Here is a 6,529-nt window from a genome sequence, read left to right as displayed (position 1 = left end):
GAAGTTACGTCACAGCTAATCGCCGGTACTCAGGCAAGGATGTGCACGTGCCCTACGCTGCCGCTCTTATGCTCGGCCCTACAGGTTCCTGGATGGACTCTTGGAGCTCCGGCCCCTCTGCCCAGTGGTCGTAAGCCTGAGTCAAGGATGCTGAGACCCAAGCCTCCCGGGGGCTCAAAAGTGACGTGTCCTATTGTCCCGGAACTCGACTTCACTATGGGACCGCATGTATCGCTGCTGCTGGAAGAGTGGGCGTCGCGTCCTAGTGACGTCGCAGGAGAAGCCCGCGGCCGGGATCCCTAGTTGAAGGTTCCGGGCTTCAGACTCCTGACTCCAGCCTCCCATCCCTTTCTCCCTCCGGCTAGTATCAAACAGAAGACAAGTTCCATTGCACCAGCTTCTCCTAGTACAGTTATCATAAACGTGCAGACTTTAGATATCAAATACTTAAGGGGCAAATTCACGTCCCAGAAGGGGATAGCGGCTTATCTAAGGCAAACACGTTGTTTCCAGTGACTTCACTAGAATCAAATCTTCCCAGTTCTAGAAGAAAACGCTTACCATTTTCCTAATGGAAGTGTGAGACAGCATCTCTTCTTTTATTTGGTGTATCTTTTAGTATGGGTTTTTCTTTTCTTTCTTTCTTTTTTTGGTTTTTCGAGACAGGGTTTCTCTGTGTAGCCTTGGCCATCCTGGACTCACTTTGTAAACCAGGCTGGCCTCGAACTCACAGCGATCCACCTGCCTCTGCCTCCCGAGTGCTGGGATTAAAGGCGTGCGCCACCACGTCCGGCTAGTATGGGTTTTTCAATACAGTAAGATGGAGTAGGGGCCTGTGCTAGATCCCAGAGACTAGAAATGTGTGTGTCATGTATGTAGGGTAAAGTCTTCTAGCACGTGTGTGCGTGCACACACACACACACACACATTAAGTAACTTTAGCCACGTTTAATCCAATTTATATTATAATGCAGCCAGTCCCTTGTGTCTGGATTTCCAATTCTCTGTGCTCAACCAACTGAATGGAAAATGTTCAGGAAAAGCGCTTGACAAGGACCTAAAAGATGGACGACACAGTAGATATTAAAGAGCTTCCCCCCTAAGCCTAGCAACCTAAAATCAATTCATTAGACACACGGGCTGTGAGAACCAAACCCTGTAAGTTGTCCTCTGACCTCTGTACTCACACACACACACACACACTCAGAGAATAAATGATTTCAAAAGCCTGAGCTACAGAGTTAGACCCTATATAAAACCTAACAAATGGAAACTGATAAAATGTAACACCCTCTATGGGACTCCTCTATGGAACATAACAGCTCTGGAGAGACAGAAAGTGAATAATCCACTTAAAGTTTCTACTTGTCAGGGCTAGGGAGATGACTCAGAGGTTAAGAGCACTGTCTGTTCTTCCAGAGGTCCTGAGTTCAAGTTCCAGCAACCACATGGCGGCTCACAACCATCTAGAATAAGATCTGGTGCCATCTTCTGGCGTGTAGGGGAAGGTAAAAACACTATATATAATAAACAAATAAATCTTTAAAAACAAAAAAAGTTCTACTTGTAATTGGTGCTCCATATTGGGAAAATCACCAGAGAGTAAAGTGACAAAGCAACTGCAACTTTTGATAAGAGCAAAAAAAAAAAAAAAAGGAACGGCAGGCAGACAATAGCAGTAATCTATTTTAGATAGTCTTTCCACCTATTCAAGTACAAATACCCCATCCCACCTACCTTGCTCACTCACTTCTGCCAGTTCTCCTTGCACACTACTTTCTCTTAACACATGTCTCTAGTAAATATCCATGTTTCAGGATACATAATGGAAATTCTTTTTTTGTTTTGTTTTGTTTTTTGAGACAGGTTCTCTCTGTGTAGCCTTGGCTTGTTTCATAGACCAGGCTGGCCTCGAACTCACATCGATCAACCTGCCTCTGCCTCCTGAGTGCTGGGATAAAGGTGTGTGCCACCACACCTGGCTTCCTAATGGGAATTCTTTCCCAGTGGAATAGAGACATTGCTCAGAGGTTTAAAGCACTGACTGCTCTTCCAAAGGTCCTGAGTTCAATTTCCAGCAACCATATGGTGGCTCACAAGCATCTATAATGAGATCTGGTGCCCTCTTCTGGCATGCTGGCTCACACATAGGCTGAATACTGTATAAGTGATAGATAAATCGTTTAGCCGGGCGTGGTGGCGCACACCTTTAATCCCAGCACTCCGGAGGCAGAGGCAGGTGGATCGATGTGAGTTCGAGGCCAGCCTGGTCTACAAAGTGAGTCCAGGATAGTCAAGGCTACACAGAGAAACCCTGTCTCGAAAAACCAAGAAAAAAAAAAGAAAAAGAAAAAGAAAAGAATTCTTTTCTAAATTAACTTCATTGTATCTTAAGTATGCCACTGTTTGGTATGTCTTTCAGAATTCCAACTTCAAAACTAGTGTTTGTGCTTGTCTCAACTAATTGTTTTATCTTCAGATGACCTTGAACCATCTGATCCTCCTGTCTCCATCTCCCAAGTGCTGGGATTATAGACATGTACCAGCACACTGTGCTAGATAGTTTAGTGCAAACTAAACTCAGGGTTAGTCACCAAAGAGGTGCTAGATAGTTTAATGCAAACTAGACACAAGCTAAAATCACCAAAGGGGAAGCCTTAATTAAGAAAATGCCTCTAAACCAGGCAGTGGTGGCTTGTGCTTTTAATCCCAGCACGCGGGAGGCTGAGGCAGGCAGATCACTGTGAGTTCGAGGCAGATCTGTTTATTTGAAAACTGAACAGGAACTGAGCGGTCAGGGTCATGGTCTGAATTCAGCAATCAGACTGTGACATTGGTCTGCTGCTGCTTCTTCTTCTTCTTCTTCTTCTTCTTCTTCTTCTTCTTCTTCTTCTTCTTCTTTTTACATTTATTTATTATGTATACAATGCTCTGCCTGCATGTACATCTGCAGGCCAGAAGAGGGCATCAGATCACATTATAGATGGCTGAGAGCCACCATGTGGTTGCTGGGAATTGAACTCAGGACCTCAGGAAGAGGAGCTGGTGCTCAGAACCACTGAGCCATCTCTCCAGCCCCATTGGTCAGCTTCTTAAGCAGGCTTTTTGTAAGAAAACTATAACCAGGTAACCATGTTGGGAGGGGCAGCATTACACCATTTTGGTTAGCTAAACACAAGAAGAATTGATTTTGTTCTGAGCACAATGTCCAGGTAGCTAGACAAAGCATTTTAAGCTGATTGGCTAGGATATTGGCTTGGGATTTTTCAGTTCCCCACCATCCAGGGAGAAACGAACAAAAAAGGTATTGTGGGCCAGGCATGGTAGTGCACACCTTTAATCCCAGCACTTGGGAGGCAGAGGCAGGCAGATCGCTGTGAGTTCAAGGCCAGCCTGGTCTACACAGTGAGTCCAGGACAGCCAAGGCTAAACAGAGAAACCCTGTCTCAAAAAACCAAAATGAAGGGAAAAGAAAAGAAAAATACCATTTGAGATGCTAGGCGTGGTGGTGCCCGCCTTTAATCCCAGCACTGAGGAAGCAGGGGCAGGTGGATCTCTGTGAGTTTAAGGCCAGCCTGGTCTACAAAGTGAGTTCAAGGCGACCAAGGTAGTTACACAGAGAAACCTTGTTTCAAAAAACAAACAAACAAAAAAAAACAAAACAAAACAAAAAAAAAAACCAGGCTGGAGAGGTGGCTCAGTGGTTAAGAGCACTGATTGCTCTTCCAGAGGTCCTGAGTTTAATTCCCAGCAACCACATGGTGGCTCACAACCGTCTATAATGTGATCTGATGCCCTCTTCTGGCCTGTGGGTGTACATGTAGGCAGAGCACTATATACATAATAATAAATAAATCTTTAAAAAAGAAAAGAAAGACAGACCATTTGAATTAGTGAATTGGGGCATATTGACTCACATGGCATATAACAGCTATCGAGTACTTTCCCAGAAACGGAGTGCTGAGCATTTTCTATGTGTCAGGCCTTGCCATGCATGGTTCACCTGTATCAACTTATTTCATCACATGATGCCCTGTGCGATGCAGACAATTATATAGTATTGTATTTAACAAGCAAAATTTCAAAACAAGGCGCAGAGCAGTTGAATGACTCATTCCAGGTCCCAGGGGTTGCATAGCAACAAGAGATTTTTTTGAAGCCCCATGGTAAGGCTGCACAGCTGCTTGAGCCCTTACCTCTCTAGGAGCTGGGTAGTTTCCTATGCCTTTCCCATGGCAGCCAAGCAGGAAGAAATATAAGACTTAACTAGCCCCACCAGGCTTAAGTGGGAATTCTTTGGGTATGATTTCATCTCCTCTTGGTGGGTGGAGAGGTCTTACACTGAAAGATCCAAAAGGAAGGCATTGTATGAAGACCATCTCTTGTCAGCAGGAGAAAAATCAAGGAACTCCACTTACGTCCAGCATCAATTGTAGGGGGACTGCATCCTTTTGAAATAACAGAAAAGCATTTTGGGAAATCAGAATGACTTGGGTTTTTTTTTTTTTTTCCTTTCAAGGGTCTAACCACTTATTTGTTTTTGCCTAGACTCAGAACCTCTCAGCTAGGAAAACCTGTTGTGGTTAATCTAGAAGTATGGCCTAATAAATGTTTATTATTAGGCTATAGTCACTATTACAGAGGTATTTTTATTTTATTTTATTTTATTTTTCGTTTTTGGAGACAGGGTCTCTCTGTGTAGCCTTGGTTGTCATGGACTAGCTTTGTAGACCAGGCTGGCCTCGAACTCACAGCGATCTGCCTGCCTCTGCCTACCGAGTGCTGAGATTATAGGTGTGCCCCACCACACCCGGCTACAGAAGTATTTTCTAAACTGCTTTCAATCAATAAAACACAGACAGCTGTTATATTTTAAAATAGCCTTGGTTTAATTGGGGCAGGTATCCCATACCTTGCTCCAATATCATGCCACCTGCCTCTAATAATTTCTACCGAGCTAATCCCAAATATTTTCTATGGCCTTCATCTGGGCTGACCCCTCCAACCACGCTGGCCATATGCTACTTCTCCAGCTAACCTGTGGCTCGGCCTTCCTTCTCCTCTTCCTCTCTCATGTCCCCTCCTCTCTTCCAGTCTCTCTCTCAAAAGCCTGGGAACCTTAGCCGGGCCTGTCCCATTTTCCCTGCCCAGTGTATTGGCTTTTTATTGGTCAAACAGGAGCAAGGTTTTAGGCAAGTTACAAACACTTTGGGGTACATAAGTCTACTCATTTGGGCGGCAACCAGACCAACTCCAACAACAACCTATGTCTCTTGGTAATCTGTTTCAGGTGTTTTTCCTCTCTCTCTCTCTCTCTTTCTCTCTCTCTCTCTCTCTCTCTCTCTCTCTCTCTCTCTCTCGTTTTTGTTTTTGTTTTTTGAGACAGGGTTTTCTGTGTAGCCTTGACAGTCCTGGACTCACTTTGTAAACCAGGCTGGCCTCGAACTCACAGCAAGCCACCTGCCTCTGCCTCCCAAGTGCTGGGTTTAAAGGCGTGCAGCACTATGCCCAGCCTAGGTGCTTTTCTTTGGCTTCCCTCATTCTCTTGGCCAAAGGCTTAGCCCATTGTGCAGCCTTCAGTTTGTTTGTTAGTTTTTGCTTGTTTGCTTATTTTTCCAGAGCAATGCATCTGTTTGTGTTGCAGGCCACATGGAGTAACAAAATGCTAACCTTGGGTGCTTTGCTTCTTAATTTCCTTAAGGGCTTTGGACATCATCTTTACAGAGATTGGAAATCTTCTGGATGTTGCTACCTTTTTTTGAGCCCCAACCTTCAAGGCACAGTAGCATCTGTCCATCTAGGAATTTCCTCCCCTGCCTCCAAGAACTACGTTGAAAACACTCAGATTGGCATCTATAGCCGGGCATGGTGACACATGCCTTTAATCCCAGCACTCGGGAGGCAGAGGCCGGTGGATCTCTGTGAGTTCGAGGCCAGCCTGTTCTACAAAGCTAGTCCAGGACAGCCAAGGCTACATGGAGAAACCCTGTCTCAAAAACAAAAACAAAACAAAACAAAAAACCAGACTGGCATCTGTTGTTCACAGTCCAGTGGTGGTCTGGCTTCTGTATCTGGAAGGCTGGTCCAGACACTGTTTGCTTCCGAGCGACAACAAATGGACCTGGATATCAAAGGTCCTATTTCTATCTCAGGAGTGGCTTAGGGTTAGGTCTGTGCATTAGACCATCGTGTGGAAAGAATTTTACACCCGCCATTACAGTTATCTTTTTAAGAATGAAATTCCCAAAATCAGACAGCAGTGAAAACTGGGGAATTCCACAAGCCCATGATGATAACAAAAGTGTTACAGCCCTTTGTCAAGCTGCCCCTGAAGCCCAAAGTGGGCCAGAAGGCCCTGCAGACCCAGTGGGTCCTTCAGCAGCAGTCAGCTGCACCATTGCTGCCTGACTGGCAGTCAAGCCCTGGGCGTCCAGCAGTGATTCTTTTTCAGAATAAATGATGAGGCTCAGAAGGTCACGGTGGCGTGATGGAGTGAGAGAGCAAGCCAAACTTCATTCACGAACCAGGG

The sequence above is a fragment of the Acomys russatus genome, chromosome 16 (genome assembly GCF_903995435.1).
Source record: "Acomys russatus chromosome 16, mAcoRus1.1, whole genome shotgun sequence".
Taxonomy (NCBI): domain Eukaryota; kingdom Metazoa; phylum Chordata; class Mammalia; order Rodentia; family Muridae; genus Acomys; species Acomys russatus.
This window is presented reverse-complemented; position numbering follows the sequence as displayed.